Source organism: Lathamus discolor, chromosome 3, assembly GCF_037157495.1.
Source record: "Lathamus discolor isolate bLatDis1 chromosome 3, bLatDis1.hap1, whole genome shotgun sequence".
Taxonomy (NCBI): domain Eukaryota; kingdom Metazoa; phylum Chordata; class Aves; order Psittaciformes; family Psittacidae; genus Lathamus; species Lathamus discolor.
In genome coordinates, this window is record NC_088886.1 from 122,612,230 (window position 1) to 122,628,775 (window position 16,546).

Here is a 16,546-nt window from a genome sequence, read left to right on the forward strand (position 1 = left end):
GGCGGGAAGCCCGGGGGCGGGCACGGGGGTATCCTCTGCACGGGGAGGTGGAGGTGGAGTAGGCGGGGAAGGAGGAGGGAAACCTGCTCCTCCGGAGGGACGAGGTAGCCGCCTGCAGTGGGCCAGCCCAGCGGAGCGGGCTGCGGGCATATGCGGGGCTTGGAGCATCGGAGCCGCGGGTGTCTCAGCCCAGCTCTCACGCAGCCCCCGGCAAGAGCGGCTTCTGGGTTTCTGTGAGGAAAAGAGCTCATCTCCTGCTCCCCTCCCCGAGCGCGTCAGCCCGAGAGCAAGTAAACCTCGTAGTAAGTATTTGTCATCTTGTATGTGTGATTTGTTAGAGTCTTATTGTTCTCTGTTGGCAGGTAGCTCAGGTTAGTTAAGAAAGAGCACTTATAAGTTAGGCTGAAATTGTTGTCTCTTTAGTTCTCCCTTGGACTTTCAAACATAAGGTTGTGTATGTGGAGGCACATGTAGAAGTGTTCTGTTACTGCATATCTACATCTCTCGTGTTTCAGATAAAATGTAGGTGTTGTTTGTTGGTTTGGGGTTTTTGTTTGGTTGGTTTGGTTTTCCTTTTTTTCTTGTTTGTTGGGTTGTTTTGGGGGTTTTTTCCTTCGGTTTTTTCTTTTTTTTTTTTTTTTTTTTAACTTATGCGGTTCTTACAGTAATTTGTACTGTGTTGCACAACGTGTTTAGGGTCTCAAAGAAGGATAAATCCTGGTGACACCACTTCAACATCCTACATAAGGATGGAGAAAGGAGGCGACTGCTTAAAATCATTAACTTGTGGGAGTGGGAGAGGATGTGAAATCACTTCTCTGCATGCTGCTTTCAGGCTATGGAGCAATATGCTTTTGGGGATTTTTTGCCATATAATCCTCTTTCCTATATGTGCACATCTGGAACTCTGGCCTGGCACTGCTCCCTGCGCTCAAGCTGGAAGGAGTGGCATAGCAGATGAGCAGGGGCTGGAGACCAGGAATGAGAAGTGATGGGAAAGATTCTTTGTCTTAACAGTTTATAGATACTTTGTATCCCCAGTCTTTTCTTCTGCAGAGTAAATCCATGTGGGTACTTCATCCCGAGTCAGAAATAGAATTTAAAGTGTTTTGAAGCCTAGATTATGCTCTCTACAAAGGGAACAGCTGAGAGGATAAATGCAAGTATCTGCTTCCACACATCCTGCTTCTGAGGGCTTCTGAGCCCTGAACTCTATGAAGGGTGAGCATGGATTTACAAGGTGTGCTCCTCACTAAGACTCTCCAAAATGATGCCACCTCTTACTGAAGTGCTGGAAATGCCGTTTCTGTCAGTGAAGCTGTAAGAGGAGGAGTAATTCCTCTCACATTTCAAATCCCAAGCAGAATGACTGTCTCCCTCCCCCTACTTTCTACATGTCTTTATTTTTTTCTAATGACTTGCATTATTACTTGCCAAATATGGGATGTGTCTTCCTGTGCAACTTTATATTTGCTGAGATGTTCCTGGAACTAGGCTAAAGGGGCACATTTTAGGAGCCTTCTGTTTTCAAACCAGAATTAAATTTACTAATAACTATCAGATGGCACAAATAGTTAATTTTCATCTGGCACATACCCACAATATTTTCTGTTTCCTCAAATGATAGTGCTCATCTGTAGCTAATCACTATATGGTGTAGTTCCTAGCATAGTGCTCATATAAAACATTTCCATGATACACTTGACCTTAGCATTTTGCATTCGAATACTACAAGTTTTCTAACTTCAGCAGGAACTGGACTCTGTTGGTTGTAGTAGGTGAATGCTTGCTACCGGAGAACAGTCGATCAGAAGTGGAGGTAGCAGGTCCTGTGCTGGTGTGTGTTATATTAATGGTATTTAACCTTTTTAGAGAGACATAAGCAGAAAGAAAATGCCTGGTTTAATACGTATCACAGCTAGGATTTTGTATAAATGTGGGAGCCTCACAGTTGTTAACATCACTGACCCAACTTTTATTGGTCTTGTAGGGAAATCTTACAAGGTCTGCTGCAAAGAAAGTTAGAAATCTGATACTTCAGTGTTGCAAGCATCTCTTCATAGCTCTAGTTTGCCTTGCTACATGGTGCAAAGGAGGATGAGGGAAATAAATCAGTGAAGTTCTGTCGGTTCACTTGTATAATGCTGAAAGGGAATTTATAAAGTCTGAAATAAGCAGTGATTACATATTGTTATTGGCTTAAGTTAAATCTAACAGACACATGATTTTCCACCAGGTTTTTGGTCTGGTTTGAGTTCTCCCTGACTCCTCCTCTAAGATCATTAGGACTTCCTCTGGGCGATGATCCGATTTTTACAGTCAATCAAAATCCATACCAATATCCTCACGCAGGCCAAACACACCGTATTAGAAAAGCTATAAACCAACAGCTACAAATTGTTTTCAGAGCACTCCTAAAACAAAATGCAGATGTAAAGAGAGTTCAGTACTGCTCCAAATGCTGCGTCTTAAAATTGTAGATGTCTAAATCCAGAAAGTGTGCTCAGAAGCTTTGTTTGAGAGCCATGTAGGGAGACGTTTAATGTTTTTGGTTAGACTCTGGAGAACTGGAAACCACAGTCTATGGTTGTTGGACTCTTCTAGGTAGTTTGGGTTCAGGCCTGAGGATGGGCTGGAAGGGATCCTGGACTGCTTCATCCTGCGTTTGCAGAAAGGCTCATCTCCTCTCCTTCATAAACTTGTCAAACATACTGCAGTTGTGCTGCAGAGCTGTGCTCAAAAGCTTTTCCAAACTTTATTTCACAGGTATGAGTTAGGGGGTAACAAATGTAGTTTCTGGTTGGTTTGGTTTTGTTTTTGGTTTTTTTCTTGTTTTTTTCTGTTTGTTTTTCCTTGACTGGTAAATACCCTCTTTGATGTGAAATTGATAATTTTTAACCCTCCATTGGAAGGTTGGATATCCTTTCTCTCATTGCTCTAAAAACATGTTGATTATCTGTTGCAATGGACTTATAAAACTTTTTCTGAGCCTGAATGACGACAGTGGCTTCCACTGTTCCAGACAGAGTCTTAGCAAGTCTTGTACAGCTGCCTTCATTCCCTTAACTGATGGAAATGCTTCCACGATGCATATTAGGATTACGTATGTTGTTTCGATTTCAGCACTGCACACAGAGAAGATATGATTAATCTATAATGTTGGAAAGAATTCATTAGTGAAGCCAGATGGTTCCACGTAGGATCTGGACTGCTTAAAAATTTTTCACAGCTTTAAATGTTACCTATGTTGCCTGTGGTTATTGTATTGGTTTTGCTAAAATCTGGGTCTTTGCTGAGCAATTGTAAAAGGTCTGTTGAATGTGCTTCAGTAAGGTCTGTCTCTAATAATGTCTTCATTAAGCCTCACTGCAAACAGAAGAGTATGCTAATTGCCAGACTAACAGGTCATTTGCCCCTGTGAACAAGCTACTGAACACTAACTTATGAATGAAAACTTTCAAGGCTCATTTGCAACCTCCTACATGAAAGAAATACCAAAATGAAATGAAAATACTTTTGTATCTCTGCTGTTGCTGTTAAAGCAATATAGAATTTCAGTTTAATTTTCCTGTGATCTTGACCAATTTCATAAACTTGTTTTGCCTCTGAAGTTTCAGCAGCTGTTCCCCACATAAAAGCTAGACATAACTGGCTCTCCTTTAGCAGGAATGAAAGGAGAATTGAGCTCTATAGAAATGAGGAGATTAGAGCTCCATGAGGCATATACCCATTTAATGCTGCTGGAAACCAAACCTGCTAAAATAATCTTAACTCTCACTTCTGGTGAAGAGAAATTCTAGGGGGGGGGGGTGGAAGAAATCTCTTAGTGACTTATTAACAAAGGCTTTTTAGATTTACTGGGATTTATCATGTGAGCCTAATCTACCTTTTGTTCATCCAGTTGGCAGGCTTTAAGATTTAAAGGGGTCTGCAGAAACTCCTTCCCCAGACTCCTTATTTAATTAAAGAGGCTTGGTGCATTATTTACCTTTGAGTTTTCCATTTATGTGGGAACAATGGGCTGGGGTTAACATATTGTAAAATATTTGGGAATGCTGCATTATAAGCAGACAGGGAAAAGAAACAAACTCTGGCCATACCTTCAAATTTGTACTGATCTATAGGGGCTCACTCAATGTAGGAGGCCACTCCTACATAAATCCTGAAGTATAAATACAGGTGTGTAATTCAACAACAAATTTCCCTGTCTCTGTAGGTGCTTAAAGAGCCTGGATGTGAGTCAGTCTCCATTAGCTTCTATGGGAGTTTTCCAGAGTCATAGGATGTGTAGATCAAGCGTTGCATGTACCAATACCTTATATATCAGACAGACTGATCGCGTTAGTTCTCTCACTGGTTCCCCAGTTTATTTTCCTCCCCCACTCCATTCTTTGCTGTAGCTCTGAGCATCAAGTTGCAGATAAAATTACTTTTGAGAAAGCAATGGGATGCAGCTCTTGCCAAAGGCAATTAAGTTCTTAGGATTACACTTCTTTACAAAGTGTGTTCTTGTTGAATCCCTTTCCTCTTCTACTCGCTGGTGCAAAGCAGTTTTTTGGCACTTACCTTTGTTATAACAAGTCTGAGCATTGCAAACTTCACTATGGTGTATCAACTTTCCAAATAAGCCTAGCAAGCTGCAGTGTCTTACGTTTTGAGGAGATTCTTGCTGATGATTCTTCATTAAGAGTCAGCTTGACTTCATCACCTCTGCTGTAATTGGATTAAATTAGTTCGCATGGCCAGCTGATGGCATATTAAAGAGTCAGACTGAAGGACTGTTTTGTATGCACAGGATTCTTGGTGCCAAAAGCATTTTTAGGGCTTGTGTTGCAGCAGATGTGCCATAAAATATGAAATTGTCACCAAGGGATGTTTTCAGTTGCTTTCTTCATCAAGAAAGGCACACTGCACATTCTGTTTGAAAGTAGAAGATATTACCTGTGGGAGAAGGAAGAGCTGGTCTAGTTGCCAGACATGTGCATCACTTGCTGCTTCTCCTTGAGAAATGTTATAACTGCAGAGAGTCCACAGGTGGTTTAGAAGCTGCAGACTTCCTGGCTGAGGAAAGCGAGTGATGGCATGTGCCATTTTGCATGCCTACTGCAGCTTATTTCTAACTGCTGTAGAGAATACTATTTTTCTGAGTTGCCTTGTACTGCTGCTTCTGCTATTTTTCAGCTGTCTTGTGATCTGGGGTATTTGCAGAATGACAGGACGATGCCTGTATGGAAAGATGTGCCTAAAATGATGCTGGAACTGTGTAGAGAAGGATAATCTGACTGCCAAGCCTGTAGTTTCGTTTCAAGACCTGTTTATAAACTGTTTAAACCACTGTAATCCAGTTTTCAGTGGGAAATGCTGCTAAGTAACAACAACAACAAAAAAAAAAAATCGCTATCCTGATTGTTAAACTCAGTAAAATATTAAAGGGTGAGTGGGTAGTGGGGAGACTAAGGACTGAGTTGCAAATACTCTTACAAAGAGGATCAAGATTTGAATGGCTGGAGAGACACAGTGGTGCTTGGTCTGGCATAAACATGCTCTGAGCTGTTCCAATAATGAAAGGATCCCTGGTTTTGTGAGTTAGCTGTTCTTATCTGCCTGGAAGTATGGCAAGTTTCCTGTTTGCTTTTATGGCTTGTAAGAGTTGTGTTTTGTAGGCAGTATGAGTTAAAGGAACTACAGCTAGCAGCTTTTAGTTCTGCTTAGGATGTTGCATTTGGTTTCAAGGTGATGTGGTCTTCATATGCGCTATAAACTTATAATACTGATGGTGTAAAACAATAGATAAACAAGGTAAGAGGGGGATGTGAGATTTTTCCACATCTACTTAGTGACAGTCACACTTTCATTTACTATGTAAATGTGCAGTGCAAATAATAAGGATGCCTGCTTTAATACTCCATTATAAAATGTACATAGTTATGTAATCATAGTTTCTGCATTAACTCTTATGAAGATGTCTCTGAACAGAATAAATATATCATTCTATTATTTCCTTATGCTGCAAGCAGTTTGTTAAAACTTGAGGTAAAGGATTTTTCATTCATCTTCTGTTTTATGCCATGTATTTGGAAGCAGTGTTATTTAAAAACAATCAAAGAAATCACTGATGATGCTTCCTGAACAAGGTTGGACAGTCCGATTGTGTAAAGAAAGTGTGAGGGCATGTTCTAGGTCAGGGCACGACTACCTATATAACCTTACAGCGTTGCTTATATCAAAAGGAAAGTTACAAAACAGACAATAAGCAGGCTGCATTTAAAATACACTGGAAAGAGAAATTTATTAAAAATGGCCTGCTTTACTCAGGTTATTTACCTTGGATCTTTAATGATCTTAAGCATTCCTTTCCTTTTGTGGAGGAAGAGGAAGGTATTAAGTCAATGCTTCATGTCTGAAAGTGTTACTAGTACTCTGAACCACTCATTCAAGCCCAGCCTAGTTTTGGAGGCAAGAAACCTTTCCTATTTCATGCAGTGCAAGTTTCCTCCAGTGCTGTTGTGGGTTAGATTAGTGGGATCTGCCTGTACACATGCCGCTGCTGTTTAAGCACTGACATTCTGGCATTGGTGGCCTCAGGGGGTGCATTTCAGGCAGAGCCTGTGAGACCGTAGCAGAGGGAGCCCTGGCTTTGAAATGTAACAGCTGGAGCATGGGTGTCTCACCCCCAGCATCAGAGCAGTGCAATTCCTCTGACCTCAACAGAGTTGCAGCATTCATGGTTTTCAGTAATGTGGGAGCGAAACTGGGCCTATATTCTTTTAACTGGTCTATTTAGCAGCTCTTTTCCATATGCAGTCTCCATGCCAGTGACAGGAGCTTCCTGGAACTGACAGGAGACACAAAAGACCCTCTTCTCTAAATCACTGGACCTTAAGAATATTGAAAGGATGTTACAACAAGCCTCATAATACACCATTGTCAGGCTCTCTCTGAAGATGCCTGCGGTGGTATCACACCTCTAAGCTTTCCAGAGGGGGTGTGATGACCCCACATGGAAGAAAATAGAAGAGTAATGGTTTGGGTGGCTGTGAGGAATTTTATGGTACTACTTCCCCTGGCTATAACTTGAAACCATCTGGAGGTATTTCACACTGACTGAACTCCTATCAGTAAGAGGCAAGCAAATATCTGAGCACATATTGTGCATTTTTTTTTAGGAAGAGATCCTGGCTTGTGTGTCTAAAATGTTTGGATGCATCTTTCTCACAGAGAGGGGAGTGGTGAAAGAACATTTGTTTCATTTTTTATTTCCCTTTCTTCTTCCTACTCACTTTCCTGTTCTTTGCAGTACAGCAGTTTTTCATGTTGCTGTGAAATGTCTGTGCTTGTGAGTGGAGAGAACATATTTGAATGGAAGGGACTGTCTGGTTTTTAAGTCAGCATTCCCACGGGAGTTGCAGAGTTTGCATCCTGTGCTTCCTTCAGCCCTTCTCAGGGATGTGCCTTAACAGCATGCAGTACTGATGCAGGAAAGCTTGTGGCAAGCTACCTCTGTGTTGCTGGCAAAACAGGCTTGAGTCAGATAATTTAATTTTTTATTCTTGGCAGTCAGTACAGCCTTCTGATCACTAACTCAGATACTGAGGAACAAGACCACCACAAACAATTAACGAAGTAACTTACATAAATATTTATTCATCCCTTTCCCTCGTCGTCAACACTTCAGGTTATGGGATCACTGCAGGTTATAGAATCACAGCAGTGCTAAGGCAGGCTGTCCCTTGGGGGTGTCCCTGCCCCTTTGCCATGGAGGACCCCACAGAGTGTCTCCAGCCCTCAGCAGCACCATATTCTTTCCCCAGCACCTTGTATCCAGGCGCTTCTCTGGCTGACAGACGTTTTGGTGCCATGACCAGGCTCCAGTGTGTGGGGCCCCCTCAGTGCCAGAGCTGGATGAAAGCAGCTCGGGATGGCTCATGGCCTCCTGGCAGGCTGTGCCACCGTGCAACCCCTTGCTCACACCAGTTACAATGTCGCTTGGTGGGCTGTGAATAAAGGTGTGGCTGTGGGACGGTAGTGAGCATCCGTGCGGGAATCCTCTCGCACTGAGGTGCAGGTGAGAGGCAGGAGCTGTGCCGTGCCTCCAGGCACGGTGGCCTGAATGCCTCTCAGGCAGGCTCAACAGCACTCCCTCCATTTTTGCCTCAGCCCTGACCTGTGGGACCGAGGCATTGTTGCAGCCGGTGGGGAATTTTGCTCAAGTTACATGTTTAAGTCAAGCTGAACATAGGTCCTGGGTTACTTACTGACCAGTTAAGGACATCTCAAAAAGAGTAAAAGTCATTGTGGCTGTTTAAAAGGCTGGTTTATATTGGTATTCTTGAAATGCTTCCAAACTTAGCAGAAATATCGCTCCTTCATTTTACCTGAAATTGTGCCATTATCTAGTTTGCCTGAGGTGACTAAGTATTTAGTTCTCATTCAGTCTATTTAGCTCTTATCTGATAGGAATCTGCAAGTTATATTCGAGTTATATTCCTTCTTCAAGCTATTTCCATTCTGTAGCTCTGAATGTTGAGCTATAGAGGCTAAATTGGTAGTTGTGGTTAGCATGAAGAGAAATAAGGTTTCGGTTCCTGACTGGCCTGTGATGACACCTGGAAAATGAGGTTGCAAAGGTTTAAGACTCACACAGCATCTCAACAGCAAGGACAAAGTCAGAGATGTTCAAATCATTTTCCAGGTAAAATAGTGCAGACCTTAGTCCTTTCTCCACCTGCATGCTCTTGAGCTTAGACTTAATGTAATATCCTCTGACTGCAAACTGTCTATCACTTTATCCTTTTTTGCTTTGTCTAAGATGGTAAAAGTAAACATAAATGTGTAAATACATTTTAGTACTTGATGTCATATTGTTTTGGGGGTTTACTTTAGATAATTTGTACTTTGACAGCTAATGTAACCTGCTTTGAACTTGCTCTGACCGCTCCTCAGTGCATTGAGTACTGTGCAGCATCCTGTATGTGTGACAGGTACCTGTATGCTATTTTAGCGCAATGTATGGTTATTAGTAATGGGGTATGGAACTGTAGTAACATAGCCTCCTTTTCACCAAATTAAGGAGAAAAATGTGTGGTATTTCATGTCTGTTCATGCCTGTTATGTGTTCTGTGGTGAATGGAATTCATTATATAGCTTTCCAGTGCTAGTTCCTTTCTAGCTTGTTTTATTACAAGCATAGTTGATGAGACAGGCTGTCAAGAGCAGGCATGAGACTTAACTTTGTTGAACTTTGTTAGTTTTTATTCTGTGTAACAGAAATTGTTTTTCCCCAGGAACCAAACAGAAGTATTTTCTTTTAAAGCTGTAAGAGTTATAAGGTAATGAATAAAATTGAGCCTCCAAACAAAGGATGTATTGTCTGGAAGACAAATTCACACCTTCTTGTGAGGTTTTTTAAATTCCGTCCAAGTTTACATTTCACTTACCAGACAGGAAATACGGCATTGCTGATAAAGTTTTTTTTGAGGTATAAACAACTTACTGTCTTCAAAGATGGTGTTATGAAATGAAACTTTGTGATGAATTAAAAAATAAATTAAAACCTTGGTTTACCTGGATTGATAAAATAATTAGTTATGGATGTCTGTACCATACCTAGAGACATAAAAGGTGCTTTCAGAGGAGGAAGTGTAAAAAGAGCTCTGCCACCAGTAACTAAATTGTTTTATGTCCTTTTCTTTGCTGTTTGTATCTGTCACTGTCCCACTTCCATCACTATGAGAGATAATGAATATGTTTGTTTTCTGTCAACTTGCTCCTTTGCTGGTGTTGAGTAGAGAAATAAAAAAGTTAATCCAGAAGCTGTACAGGAGAAAGAATACCAGCCATATGTATATTTTATTTTATTGCATTGTTTATGGATAATTATCATTCAATACTAAGAGACAGTGGTCAGCATACTAGGAGAAAGCAGATCTCTAAGACAATATTCCTGTATCTAAACATGCAATGAGTTGTAGTCTGGTTGTCACAGTGGCAGGAGGTCCTTTTCTGAAGGAGTGATGGATCTTGGTCAGGAAGTGGTGCAGCATGTGGGAATGCTGAGTCTATCTAAAAAATGAATAACATCCAAACTGCCTCAGTGTTCCAGTTAGCCCAGCATTGTGTCTGACAAGTTAAGAGAAGATTATTCAACAGCTGGTTTTGAGATCTACTTCCCTCCCTACCTCTCCAGTTTCCACAGCCTTCCATTAAGAATATTAAAGGATACATACCTGTTTAGTCCCTTAAGCATCTATTTATGGACCTGTTGTCCAGGAGTTTAATACTGTTTTGAACCTGTGGACACCCTTTGCCTTTACAGCCTTGCATGACAGCAAGTTCCGGAAGCTTGGAACCTGCTGGGTAAAGAAGTATTTTCTATTTAAATGGCTTTATTGCTCATTTCAGCAAGTACTGTCTTGTTCTAAGTGTTGTAGGATTTGGCAAATAGCAGTTCTGCATTGAGTAGTTGGTAGGTTTTGAGTTATACCTGGCCATATGCAACCTCAGCTGCCTTTTCTACAAGCTGAGGCGTCCCAGCCTTTTTAGTCTCTCTGTGTAAAGTATTTGTTCCATTTCAATTTTGTTGCCTTTTTCTGCATCCCTCTACCATTACTATGTCTTTCTTGATACGTAGAAAGCAGGTCACAGCACTCACGTTGTGGCAGAAATGACCTGTCTTGCTTTCTTTCTGATGATGCCCCATATTTTGCTGGCTTTTTTGACTGCTGCTGAACCAGTGACTTTAGGGAACTGTCAAGGATGGCTCCGTCTTCTGAGTAGGAATGGTTAGAGCTGGTATTGCCTGGATGGATTACTTGAAATTTATCTACGCTAAAGCCTACCTGCTAACTTTTTTCCCAGTTAGTGTTGTCATCGATGAGCATGCTGTGTAACATCAGTCACAGTACTAAGTACTGCACTGCTGATTCCTCTCCATCTTAGAAAGTGTCTGTTAAGCTCTATCCTTTTTCTTATTATTTCCAACGTGCTCACTCTTTCTGGGAATCAAGTCAGACTTGCTATAATGTGGTTCCCATGTCCCCCTCTACAGCCCTTTCTGTAGCTGAGAGTTATGCAAGCAGGATCTACGAGTCCTTCAGTACAGTGTCTCTCTATAATGATGGCTTCACAACTTGCTTAGTATTTCTTCAAATTCATATTTTGAGTTTCTTCAGAACTTGTGTGAACATTGTTCTCCCCAGTGATTTATTAACATCCTACTTCCTTGTTTGGTCTAGTATTTCCTGAATTTACTTCGGATTGACCTGGCTTTTCTGCCAGATTTTCAAGAGAGTGCAATAGATGTGGAAATCTCCCTAAAGATTTCAGCAGTAAAGTCTGATGTAAAGAATTCACTGAGTTTCTCTACAGCTTTATCATCGTCCCCATCTGTCCCTTTTACACCTTTGACATACAGCAGTTTGACTGCTTTCCTAACTGGCTTCCTGTTATTGATGTATTCAAAGAGCTGTTTACTAGCACAGTGATCTTCATTTGCAGGCACTTTTCGAATTGTCTTTTAGCCCTCTGAATTTCCTGCTTACATTTGACTTGCATGTCTTATGGGTGTGCTGGGTTCAGCAGTAGCAGTCATTTTCTCCTTCTTAGTAGCTGGTGCAGTACTGTTTTTTTCACTTTCGGGCTGAGAACAACACAGATAACACTGATGTTTTCAGTTGTTGCTCAGTAATGTTTACTTTGACCAAGGACTTTCTGAGTCTCATGCTCTGCCAGGGAGGAGGGGAAGCCGGAAGGAAGCAGAAACAGGGCACCTGACCCAAACTGACTGAAGAGGTATTCCATACTACAGCACATCATGCCCACTATATAAACTGGAGGCAGTTACCTGGAAGGGTTAGATCACTGCCGGAGTCGGGCTGGGTATCAGTCGACGGGTGGTGAGTGAGTGGTTGTATTCTCTTCCCTTGTTATTTCCCTTATCATAATTATTACTGGTGGTAGCAGTAGTGGTTTGTGTTATACCTCAGTTACTGGACTGTTCTTACCTCAGCCCATGGGAGTTACATTCTTTTGGTTCTCCCCATCCCTCTGGGAGCAGGGGGGATGAGTGAGATAGAGGCTGCATGGTTCTGAGTTACGGCTGGGCTTAAACCGCAACAATAGGCTTCCCTTGTCTTTGCTTAAGCAGTCCATTTTTGAAGAGCTGACCTATGCCCTGCAGTACTCTCTTAACTCTCCCTAAGGCTTCTTGCTTTTTTAACTGCTCCTTTTTAAGTACCCTCTTTGTTTCTTGCCATATCCTTATATAAGTCCCTTTCTTAAAACTGAATATCTCTGCAGTTGGTGGCCCTCAGTATCAGTGCCATTCTTTGTGTTACCTTTGTAGATTTCTCAGTTTTGGATTGCACCCTATATTTAGAAGTCTCTTTTCCACTGGAGAACTGTATACAGATCTAGAATAATGACTGACACTATGCCGTCCCTTTCTTTCCACATGGGCAAATTCTGAGTATTTCTGAATGTCCTTGTGTGCTGTTGATACATGGCAGCTATTAGTGTTGTAATACTCTGGAAGACATTTGTTGCATCTGGACATCTGGAAGCACAAGCTGGATGTCAAGCTGTTCGGGGTCCTAATGGGGCTATGTGTATTACCTTTTGCATGCATACAGTATGTGTAGTGAAGATTAAAACTTTGCACTTATACATATTTAACTTCATAAAATTCAAAACCTCTGCACTTAAAGGACCCAGGAAGAAGATAGCGTCACTTTTCCAGTTTTGCAGACATGGGAAAAAAGCTGAAGAAGAATACTCTGTGGTCGTATGAGAGGTCCCTGTGGACATGTTTACAAGAGCTGAAGTGTATTTATATTAATTTCTGGAAGATTGTCCTTCTTCCATAAAGCATGTACATGAATTTGAAGGAGCAGTACAGAATTTTATTCTCTACAAATGCACTTTGAAGGGCTGCTTTCATAGATGCAATCCAGCATTGAAACTAGGTATATAAAGGAGTCATTGTTGATTAATATTGCTTAGTTAGTCAAAGCTTATATTAACCAATAGCACCTAGAAAGCTGAATAAACCTAGTACTGTTCTCTTTGCACAGTATCAGTAAATTCACTTACATTCTTTTTATTAGGAGCACAGGACTGGAGTATTCAGTTTGTTTTGTGTTTTCTTGTTTGCTTTTTTTCTGGACCACATCAAATCCCCTTTAATAGAAGTCACATTGCACTCTATAAATAGAAACACCTAAATATGCAGAGTTTCTCGAGCCTTTACTCACCCTGCAAGTGCTAGAGCAATCTTGCTCCAAATCTAGCTATGTATATGTGCTTTGTTGTTGAAAGTCTTGGATTCAAGCCTTCTACATACCTGTCTGGACCAGAAAGCTGTTGGAAACGTATATGCTGTCTCTGTGTGATGACTTTGAACATTTGCAGGAGTTTCCCATCACATGAGGAGCTAAATAACGAAGTAGATTTGTACGCTTTAAAAGTTACTAAAAAAAAAGCTAAATTGTCCAGAGAATTTCTTCATCAAAGATGACAGGGATAACATCTGTGCTGAAAACCCACACCTCATCACTTTGTTATAATATGTGCAAGGGAAACTATGTTAAGTGAAACAGTTGTGTGTCATAAAGAGGAAGTGAACTTCATGGTACGGAAGACTTCTTACAGTCCTGTATCTTACTAATCCATTCTCTTGAGTGATTGCTTATCATTTGAGCCTTCAGTGGAAGTCAGGATTTTTTGTGATCATCGGCTTCTGTGGAGGTATGTAACTGCAGAATTGTTCTCAGTGCCAGGCTTCAGAAGGATTTTGCTCATTATATCTAGATACAGTTTTCTACTTTACAGTTAGACTGGTGGGTTCTGTAACTACTCCAGCCAGGCTTCACTTGTGTGATGTTTAGGTATCAATCACTTCAACAGCATATTAATTTTTCTCTAACTGTAAAATACATGCATTAATACGAATAATTTTCAGTATTTCTACTAGAATGTTCATTTTTCAAATGGTATGGCCAAATACGTAATTCTTACTACTTTCATTACTACGTTTCAAAACACTTTATAAAGAGGTATCAAAGAGAAAAGCATTTGAAAGGACTTCTCTAAAGCCTGAAAAGAAGTAAGCAAGATGAATCTTCTGATTTTATGTTTGAATGCAAAGTTGTCTTATCCTAACTAAAATCAGTTTAGGAGTTCACAGAATAAAGCTTTAGTGTATACACTTGCATTACCTATACTGTGGGCTTAGTCTTGATTTCGCTTAATGTGCTGGGGAAAAATAACAGGCAAACAGGAAAGTCACTTATAAATGCAAGTGAACCCACAAGAATTTCTAGGTGTTATCAAATGCTTAAGTTGTCACCTTTAAATTGCATGCTTTATATGCAGAATTACTGGAGCTCATTGGAGAATTATTTTTAGGTGAATTGTCTTAGTCCAGTTCTCTGGGAGGCTTATAGAAGATTTTGCCCTGTACTTGCATCAGTATTAGATCTGATGGCTCAGATGGATTAATTACCTCAACATATTAATTTAGTGGCAAGCCAAAAATATTCATTTCTTGCACCATGAGCAAACTGTAAAGTTTTCAGAGGTTAATTCTGACTTCTTATTCTCCATAGCCATTCCACCCTATCTGCAGACAAAGATGATTTTTAAATGCTTATCAACTGGACATGAAGCTATTAACTGCTTCCTTTTGGAAATATGTAGTCTAAAAAATAAGATTTTTAATCACCCTTAAACTTATTCCAGGGATCACCAGTACCTTCGCCATTCCAGATCATAAAGTTATTCACTTACTGTCCCTCACTTATTTTTCCCCACCCCCTCCCCCAGAAAAATAAAAAGCTTTGAACTGTTAGACAAATATTGAATCTCAATTAGCGAAAACAAAATCCGAGTTTCAGTTTGGTATCAGGGCTTGGTGTTGATATTTAGAACAGCTCTGGTTAACTTAAATTCAAAACAAGGGCTGATGGCTCCCTTTTGTATTATACAGTTACGTGGTACAACAATTAACTTGGAGTTGTGTTATGCCAGCTGCTGTGCAAACACTTGTCACTGCCCCCAAAGGGTTTGTTCAAGGTAATGAACAGCTTCTTCCAGTGCAGTGATTTATATACTTTTTCTTTTCTGGAGAGCTTTACTGAACTGATAGAACTGAATAGGTTTGATTTGTTTGTTTCTTTAATCTTGGGGGATTTGCTGTGCTTCTGCTTTTACCCCCTGCTTTTCCAGAAGTGTGTGTCGTTCACTGGTCTTATAGTTTAACAACACAAGTTATTGAGTATATGTCCTAGAAAACTACTTGTTTTATCATTTGAGAAAAAGATGGGAGACCAAAATCTTCTTCCTGGTTTGCTACATTTTCCCATGCATTTAGAAGAAATGCACTCTCAAATCTAGATTTCGGCAGCTTCAGCTTCCAGCCACTGGGTTTTGGTATGTCTTTCTCTGAGATAAAATCTGCTCTGCATGCAAAGAAACATTGTAATCATCTTTAACTGAACTTTGTGCTTTTTTTTTTCCTGCAATTAACATATGTCTATATATTTAATATATTTTTAGATATGTCAATATATTTTTCCCAATTGCCAAATCATTGCTATGCCCCATTTTATTCTCTCTAGAATTATTCAGTGCCCTTTAAAGGGTTTATATTAATATCTATACTGTCAAGGCAGAAGCCTGTGACTCTTCCTGGCTTGTGTATTAGAACACTTGCATTTGATTCGGTGAGATGGTAAACATTTTTCATTTTGTGTGTGTATGTGTGTTAAACTGAGAGGCCTTGCTTGCACTTAGAAGTTCTCTGAAATAGTAAATCTAAGTCTAAACAATGTTGGGGAGAAAAATGCTAATGGTGCATGTCCTTTAAAGAAAATGAGAAAAAAACAAAGGAGAGGAAGAACTGGCTAGGCCCTGGGGAATGATCTTGACTGTGCCTTATTACCACAGTTTTATCCTTTCCAGTTCTTAAAGATGCTGTTGGTTATTGAACTCTGACCTGATTAATCTATTGGAGGGATGCCTATAAATTGTGGTATTGATATTGTTTCCAGATGGTTTCCTGGCAGGCCAATTGGCAACAAGATGTCATCTTTGAGGGGAAATAGTGTGGATTTCACCCCACACACCCCTTTTTTTTTCTTTTTTTTTTTCTTTTTTAACAGAGCTTTTCTCAGCAAATAAATACCAGTCAGTGGGTCAGTTGCTCTGAAAAACAGTAGTCTTCTGGTAAACTGCGTTCTATAGATTTATTGGTGTCTATAGAGCAATACAGTAAAAGGATATGATATCTATATTGCTTGCAGAGATATAGAAGCCCTGTAATACCTGCTCCTCCTTCAGTCAGCAGGGAGCTGTCTTTTGAAGCTGCATGTATCCTGTGCATGTGGAATCCATGGGATAATCCAAGACATGCTTCTTGGGACAAATACTGTATTTTACAGGACATAATTCAGAGACTTAAGTTCAGTCAATGCAGCAGGCAGCAGCTGTTAGAAGTTCTTGAGATACCATTGTTTAAGAATTGTCTTCCTGTTTTAGTTTGACATATCCC

General features: G+C 40.4%; 1 protein-coding gene across 2 annotated transcripts in view; it reads left to right on the forward strand.

Moving 5' to 3' along the window:
• Nucleotides 1-204: 204 nt before the first annotated feature.
• The window catches only part of MYLK (myosin light chain kinase), a 218,269-nt gene continuing 201,927 nt past the window's right edge, over nucleotides 205-16,546 (forward strand). For both annotated transcript variants that reach the window (XM_065671419.1, XM_065671420.1), the window contains exon 1: nucleotides 205-302. The gene's annotated coding sequence lies outside the window, so the exon portion shown is untranslated. The remainder of the gene's footprint in view (nucleotides 303-16,546) is intronic.